The 8,931-nt window shown below is 35.8% G+C and overlaps 1 pseudogene; it reads right to left on the reverse strand.

Annotated features, from left to right (window-relative positions):
- Positions 1 to 691: 691 nt before the first annotated feature.
- Positions 692 to 7,236, reverse strand: LOC108977587 (annotated as a pseudogene).
- Positions 7,237 to 8,931: the final 1,695 nt, after the last annotated feature.

The raw sequence follows: 8,931 nt of genomic DNA on the forward strand, positions 1-8,931 counted from the left end.
CAATTTTTATTGTAAGATAAATCAAGAGATAATTATAATAGCCATGTTTGTTATATTTTAAGCATACATTTTTGTAATCACAACTACATACACTTTTTATGTGTCAGAGTTTAGTTATACGCCGCCGATCAGGAATCCTACTCGATCGCAAATGGAGTATTTGACCATCCTAACAGATTTACCATATTATTTTTTAGTTCTAAACTAAGTTTTTAAATAAAAAAGGATTCTTAAAGGAATTATTTTTTTGATTTTGCAATATCTATATAGTAGTAAAAAGTAGTTTAAATTAGCTTGCGCAACACTATTTTGCCATGCTCAATAGCAATACTGGCATAATATTTGAAAACAAAAAATTATTGTTCGAAACATACTCCATTTGAAATTATCCTAATCGATTATAACTTGTTTGGCCAAAATAAAAATACAACTGAAATTCCTTAATTTTTAATAGCGGTTCATTATTAACCAAATTACATTTTTTTGTTTTTTAAAGTTTAATTATCAATTTCCACATCGTTCATAATCGACCATTATTTACCAGATGTAAAGACGAATTGTAATTCGCGTAGATGCAAATGATTATTTTCAAATCGCTGCTTGGCCACCAACGCCACCAACTTTTATTTGATGAGTGTTGTTTATTATTTGCTTGGCTGTTGTTGTTAGCATTGTTGCCATTATTATTGTTTTATGCAAACATACGTAGTTCTTCCGATGTTTTATCGGTTTTGATGGAGCTGGTTCCCCCACTCTCCCAATTCGGCATCGTAATATTGCGCAGCACGATATGGTCGCAATGCCCATGGTACTTGCTCTTCCATGGAGGTTAATTGTACACCCAAATGACATCGGTAATACATTCGCGATCGATACGTTCCTCACCAATATGTAGCTCACCAATAGGTTGTCCAGGACAGAAAAGCTCAGTGAACTTGACTCTCAATAGGAAGGTAGGATCGCAACGCATGTCTTAACGACGGTACCGCCACCATTTTTCATCTTTGCGCATAACACGATGGAACCAATCAATAAATTCTCTCAACTGGTAACGCTTTGGTCTGCAAGGTGGGCGTTAAGGGTTTAGCATATTAGAAAGTATGTAAATTCAATTTTGCTCAAAAATTACCTACCCAAAAGCTTGATCAGGATCCTTAGCACAATTGACAATAGCTTGTGCAACATCCGAACAGCACATTCACCGCAGTATCTGCTCTTCAGAAAGTTACTTCCACCCTCAAGCACAAAGCTCATTGGTTTTTGACTAGCGTTTAAGGCAGACAAATAATCAAACGTTGTACAACAGTTTCTTTGCTGATTTTATAAAAGAAAAATTAAAAATGCATGGTAAATCTTTTGAAATAAAGTTTAATTTTAGCTTACCTAGCAAAGCGACGTGCAACTTCCACGAGCACGTCATTAAATTTAAAATTTTGTCTCGAATTCACGACCAAATAAGGTGATAACTACATTTGAGTACTTCACAGCATGGCGTATCGCTTTTTCATCTCTTAAATCATAAAATTGGAACAGCACCGGTCAGGTAAGCAATATTAACGAAGCCATGTTTAGTTATTTCGTACTTTTATTGGAATAAAAACCCAGTCGATCTGTTATTTATCTTTCCTCCTCTACCTTGGTTTGTACTCTGAAAAAATTTGCTGATATGATGACTTTATATGTCGTCACCTAAAATGCAAAATAACGTGTGACCCAAAAACTCGGAATTGAGTGTTTCATTGATTACGACCCACTCCTTCAAATTTCTTACATATAGTAAGTGTATATCTCCAACATTTTAAGTTTCTGCTATTAGATATAATCAGATGTTTCACTCATGTTCGTTTTTATTACATGTTTCATTCCTTCCCCTCTAAATTTCAGAAAATGTTGTTACGTTATTTTGAATTCTAGGTGACGATATGGCTTTATAACACAATGCAGAAAACCACACAAAATAAAAAGTTCATTGCCTTCAGAAATGTTCTTCTTCTTCTTCTTAATTGGCGTAGACACCGCTACCCGATTATAGCCGAGTTAACAACAGCACGCCAGTCGTTTCTTCTTTTCGCTACGTGATGCCAATTAGATATTCCGAGAGTAGCCAGATCCTTCTCCACCTGGTCCTTCCAGCGGAGTGGAGGTCCTCCTCTACCTCTACTTCCCCCGGCGGGTACGGCGTCGAATACTTTCAGAACTGGAGTGTTTTCGTCCATTCAAACAACATGATCTAGCCAGTGTAGCGGCTGCCTTTTGATTCGCTGAACTATGTCAATGTCATCATATACAGCTCATGGTTCCATCGAATGTGATATTCGCTGTTGTCAACGCGCAAAGGACCATAAATCTTTCGCAGAACTTTTCTCTCGAAAACTTGCAACGTCGATTCATCAGTTGTTGTCACAGTCCAAGCCTCTGCTCCATAATACGACTTTAAAGTCTGTCAACAGTGATGTGAGAGCCAAGTCGCGAGTGCGACGACTGTTTGTTTGATGACAGGAGATATTTCGTCTTGCCCTCGTTCACTGTCAGACCCATCCACTTTGCTTCCTTGTCCAGTCCAGTGTTGGAGAAATAGAACTAACGGCGCGGGTGTTGAGGCCGATGATATCAATATCAACGGCATACTCCAGCAGCTGTACACTCTTATAAAAGATTGTACCTGCTCGRTTAAGTTCTGCAGCTCGAATTATTTTCTCCAGCAGCAGGTTGAAGAAGTCGCACGATAGGGACTCGCCTTGTTTGAAACCTTGTTTTGTATTGAACGGCTCGGAGAGGTTCTTCCCGATCCAGACGAAGCTTTTGGTGTTGCTCAGCGTCAGTTTACACAGCCGTATTAGTTTTGCGGGGATAACAAATTTAGACATCGCGACATAAAGGCAGCTCCTTTTCGTGCTGTCGAAAGCTTGCAAAATGACGAAGAGGTGGTGTGTGTCGATTTTCCATTATAAAGGCACATTGATAAGCTCGAATCGGTTTGTAGACGGTGGGCTTTAATTTTTCACACAATACGCTCGATGAAACCTTATATGCGATGTTGAGCAGGCTAATCCTACCGTAGTTGGCGCAGATTGTGGGGTCTCCCTTTTTGTGGATTGGGCAGAGCACACTTAAATTCTAATCGTTGGGCATGCTTTTGTTCGATCATATTTTACAAAGAATCAGATGCATGCTCCTTATCAGTTCTTCGCAGCCGTGTTTGAATAGCTCGGCCGGCAATCCATCGGTCCCCGCCGCTTTTGTTGTTCTTCAAACGGGTAATTGCTATTCGAACTTCTCCATGGTCGAGCAATGAAACGTCTGCTCCATCGTCATCGATTGGGGAATCGGGTTCGCCTTCTTCTGGCCTTGTACGTTTAGTGCCATTCTCTTTAAAAATTATCTAAGAATATGTCATCAAAGTTATAGATGGGAATTCGAAATATTATCGAATCTAGAAGGGAAATAGTGGCCGAGCGTCTAGCAGATATGTGAGGGCTTGGGCGAAAAGCGAAAGCGTTGACGCACGATTTCTCGGTTTTTAATTTACGATTGTTATTAATTGGATGGAATATGGGGCAAAGTTTGCTATCTTTGACATTAAGGTATCTTCTATTTAAAATATAATAAATAAACTAAGAAAGTCAAGTTTGAATATATTTTTAAACAACATTAAGTAAAATTAGTTTTGGACAAAACCCACTTTTTTCAAATTTTTTTTTTTAAATCTTACATTTTTTTTTTAATTTTCTTAGTTTATCTAGAAGATAAATTATTAAAAAAATTAATCTCTCAGAATTTTTTGTTTTTGATAGAAATTGCGACCTGCATCTTGCCCGCCGTCCGAAAAATGCACATGCGAGATGAATCGGGTGATTGCTTCCCAAAGGCAGGATATCAAAGATTTCATATCCAAAATTTGTGAAGGATGTTAAAATATATAACTATAAAGCCTAGAAATTTCACTTGAATCTATTATTTCTTTCCCTTCCAAAAAAATCTTAAAAAAATTGATATTTTGAAGCTCCCCTCTTAACACTTGCCATTGTTCGTCCGCGATTTTCACTGTTCGGCGACACGAGAGAAACGATATTTTGTGCGCACACAACGCCATACACGACACACATGTGCGCGCACGGATCGTAAAAAATCAAACATTTTCGCGAACATGGATCGGTACGCGCAGAAGACCATACCGATCGAACCCACTGTATGCCCACTTTTACGCTTTATCGTTCAGTCGTTGTCGAGCCATCAACGAATTAACATCACGCCAGACTATAGCGCAAAACCAAATATGCCCTGCAATGCAATGTCTTTTATGTTCCAAGTCTTTTAAAGATAATAAGGAATATATCCTTAAAAGATATTTTGTTAATTTTCATTATACTATTAATTATTTAGATGGAAAAGAACGAAAATGTCTTTTTAAAGAAAAAAATATATTTTTTTCCAAAAAAAAAAAACGTAAAAACGAATACTTAGATTATAGTGAACGTGTTAACGAAAACCTAAAAACACAGCTATCAAGTGCCATTAGTTTGGAGATTGTTAGGCAGGGTAATCCGTTTTCCGATGGAGTCTTTATTAAAAAAAATGTAATTTATTTTATAATTTTGATTAATTTTAATTCCAATTTCTCGCTGGGCTCCTTTTTTCCGTGCTCACCAACACGTGATAAATAATGTGATAAACCATACCATTTGAAATCGCTCACAGAGTAACAGTGCGTATACGTGAAACCTCTTTAAAGTAATGTCATAGATAACATGACCAGACTCTCTTTTCTTTCTCTCTCGCTTGTCAGCTGGCAGGGCACCCTGACCTGTGTTCTGAGCTGGCAACAAAACACAATCAGGGTGCCGTCAACCAGCAGTTAGTGAAAAAGGAAGAGCAGAGCTATAATTACTTGGGACATATTTTGGCAAAATAAATGTATATGTAAATTAATTAATGATTTTGCATTTTAGTATTTATATATGTATGCATTTTCAAAGTGTTTCATTTAGTGTTTTGTATAATTTATTTAATATCCAAGCTAATATTTTTCAGCAGTCGCATCACTGGCAAATGTTATTAAAAATGCGAGTTTTGACAGCTTTCTCTCGAACCAAAGAGTCTCGTATCAAGTTATCTTCGGTAAAGTGCCCTGAAGACGAAACTCAAAAGTCCAAATAAACATGTAAAAGAGATGTTTAACTCCTCACTGGAAATGAGAGAGCAAATGCTAAACGTCAAAACCTACTGAACTTTGACAGCTAATCGAGTTCAGTAAGTTTTGACGCTTACCAATTGGAAACTAGCGATGGCCAGATTGAAATCTTACTAGAGAATATGTAAAAGGAGTTCAAGTCCTATAAGTGGTATAAGTAAAATGTAGAACAATGAAAAGTAAATAAATTTGTGAAATTTAAAGGTATTTGATGAAACGTTAATAATTTGAGGCATCATAGTATTATTTTCAATGGAAAATGATTAAAAATTTTTTAATTTAAAATGCCCAAAAATTCTTATTTTGTTCAATCTGACCATAATGGAAAACGTTATAAAAAATGCTTATTTTGAGGCGCTCTCACACTGGACCATTATTCCTGGTCGTCATGTCAGCGTCGGCTGATGATTTTCTGTTATTAGCATGTACTGCAGTTCTTATGAAAAAAAAAATAAAATAAAAATAAATTGGAAAAGTAGAAGGCAGAGTGGATGTAAAATTAATACAAACTGTGGAATAAGTTTACGCATGAAAATCTTCTCGCAGAATTACAAATATCCAGCAACACAGATTATTGTAACTTTTTACAAATGGATTGCGACACATTTAATGAACTCTGTATTAACCAAGATGGAGCCATTAATTAAAATAAAAAACACAGTGATACGAGAAGCAATACCAGCTAACATGCGTTTGTCAGGAACATTTAGATATTTGGCGACTGGAGATAAAATAGAAGATCTTAAATTTAAAACAGCAATTTCTTCTAGATCCCTTGGATTTATTATTTTTGAAAATATAATAATATTAACAAAGCGATTTTTATGAACTTTGGAATTTTCCAAATTGCATAGGCGTATTGGACTGAAAGCATATCTAGATATTGCAGGGTAATCCTACTATAATTACAAAAACAGTTTAGTGTTGTTCTCATGGTAACTGTGAATGCAAATTATGAATTTATGGTTGCGGATGTTGATACAAATGGGCGTATTTCTAATGGTGGATTTACAAAAAAAAAAAAAATGATTTTGGGAAATTTACAACAATTGTTTATAATGTTCTGCCATATATTTTTATTGGAGACAATGATTTTAAAATGCATGAAAGCCTTTTGAAACCCTATTCTGGCACCAATAGAGCAAAGAACGCATCTTTAACCACAAGATGAGTAGAGCGCGTAGAATTGTTGAGAATGTGTTTGGAATATTAGTATCACAATTTGGTGTTCTACAAACTACCATTTCCGTCGAGCTAAAACAGCACAGCATTGTTTTGGCTTCTTGCTATCTGCATTATTTTTTGCGCTCAAGTTCGCGTGTATTCATTCACCGATATAATTGATAATAATGGTTATTGGAAAATGGCATAAAGCATACATCTTAATGCACTAGAATGTACACAAATGCGGAATGCTTCAAATAAAACTAAAGAAATTCGCGAGACTTTTGCAGAATATTTTTGCAATGAAGGGACAGTTTCTTGACAAACGAAATACGCATAACAATACGCATTTTGTATGTTTATAATCTAAAAATAAATATATATAAATATATTATATTCTAAAAATAAAAGTTTTTCGAAATATACGATTTATATGATGTGTATAATAAAACAAATTTGATTCAGCGGAATCCTCAGCTCCAGCACCACTTCTCTCACAGTCAGCTAATCGTTGTTTCTCCCGCCTAAAATATTAAATATTTTTTAAATCCTCTATTGTTGCCTTGGGATATCGCTCCTTATAAATTTCGATATTTGGTATTTGGTATTGTTTTCTTTTTGCTCTATTGCTGTAAACTTTTACTTTCGTGTTCCACAATCTCTCCAAAATTTGATAATGTTCAATTAACCGTTCAATTAACCGTAATATAAATTTTTATTGTAAAATTTCACACACGTCTTTAAGACAAATATAAAATTTTTTGCACTTAGTTGAATTCACTTCACACTTTTCCGTGTCCGTATACATATGTTTTCAGTTTGAAATCTAGACTGCAAATAAGCTCATGCTTGTCAAACATGAGTGGAGACGATCAAATTATCGTCCGTCAAATAGAAATAGCCAAAGTTTTTGATTTTCATCAAACAGAGCCAACAATAGGTCGGTGTAGCGTACGTGTAGCCGACGAGAGCCACCGACACCAACACACTTAAAGTGTTTGGCGCAATTATTTGATAGGCTCCAAAGCAATAGTGACTACAAAATTTCTTATTTTTTATGTTGACACTGTATATCAGTTGCTGTCCACTATAAGATCATATGGGAAGTGTTATTGTTGCAGACACAAACATCATTCACCAAACAATTCTCAGAAAAGCTACCGAGATGAAAGTTCTTATTCGTCTAGCAATCCGCGTCCATTCCGCTTGGGTAAATACGACCAGAGAACGTAAATTATAAAGAAAGGCCACTCGGATAAGAGTGTGAACTGTCAAAAGCTAACAAAATGCGATGAGCGCAATCATGCAATCATATTAACTGATATGATTATCATTTTGCGTATGTTTATGAATACATTCATAACTGATAATATTCTAATTAAATAATGCTAAATAATGCCAAAAAAATTATTGTAGTTAATGTGCGAAAAAGAGCTGTTTCTTAAATGTTTGTTACATTTGATAATATAACATAATTTCATATATGAATACATACACATATATACATATATAGTATATACATGTAAATATGGCGCCCACAAAAACTGCAAAAAATGTTTTACAAAAAATACAAATAGTCGATGCCCAAATTTGTAGAAAAACACACAACAACAAAATTTTCATTCAGGAACTTTCAACTTTCAACAGGCAAACTCGCTGTATTCATAAAAACAGACGCTGTATCTCCCCGAGCATGCCCTTGCCTACAAGGGTCTTTTCGCGATGATGGCAAAAGCTGAAAATCATAAACTGAACGACTTTCTGATGTTTCTTCACAAAAAGAAGTAAGGAAAGTGGCAACTTAGCGCTTGTCCATTTAAAATATTTTTCCGCGGCTTGCAAAAATCTGCGTCAATATGTCTGTAAGCTCATAGAGAAACATGTTTACGCTTTGTTGGAGAAGGTATTACAGCGGAAAGGGAAGCAGTGACAATTGGCGATCGTTGGTTTATGCTTTCTGCACAGCTCGGATTTTCTACCAACAACACAATGTTGTGACGCTTTGTTGTCACGTCAGTTTTTCGACACATTGACTCTTTGACAAAACGTGAGCTTCGGACATTGGTTACGTGACAACGGAGGTTTCGCATGAAGCAATAAGTGTACGCATTTATATATAAAGTTGTGGGTAGACAAATTTATAAAGATTATGCGTATGGTCCTTGCAAATTTGTTTACATGCTCACATAATTACATACATACGTGAATATGTGCGGCTGCTTGGCCTTTTAACATGTTAACAAAGCAAATAAATATGTATGTATGTATAAGTTAAGCCACAATAGTCCAGCGGGCACCGTCGTAATCATTTCTGTTCTTTACTAACACCTAACAGCATCGCCGACACTTGCAAAGCAAGAGTAAGTTGATTGCTGGGAGAGCGATCTGTCTGTATGACAACGTAGAGCCAACAAGTAACTTTATTCTTAAGCTAATAATGAAGTTTAACATTTGCGGTTAACAAGTGAGAGAGTTCTTTGACTGGTATGTTGAGCAGAGTYGGATAACGTAACTTCTGAGTTACTCTGGAAGAGCAAGGAACGATCACCTGATTCTTATTGGAATTGAATAAGTAA

This window comes from Bactrocera latifrons, unplaced genomic scaffold, assembly GCF_001853355.1.
Source record: "Bactrocera latifrons isolate USDA-ARS-PBARC rearing strain unplaced genomic scaffold, ASM185335v1 scaffold_916, whole genome shotgun sequence".
Taxonomy (NCBI): domain Eukaryota; kingdom Metazoa; phylum Arthropoda; class Insecta; order Diptera; family Tephritidae; genus Bactrocera; species Bactrocera latifrons.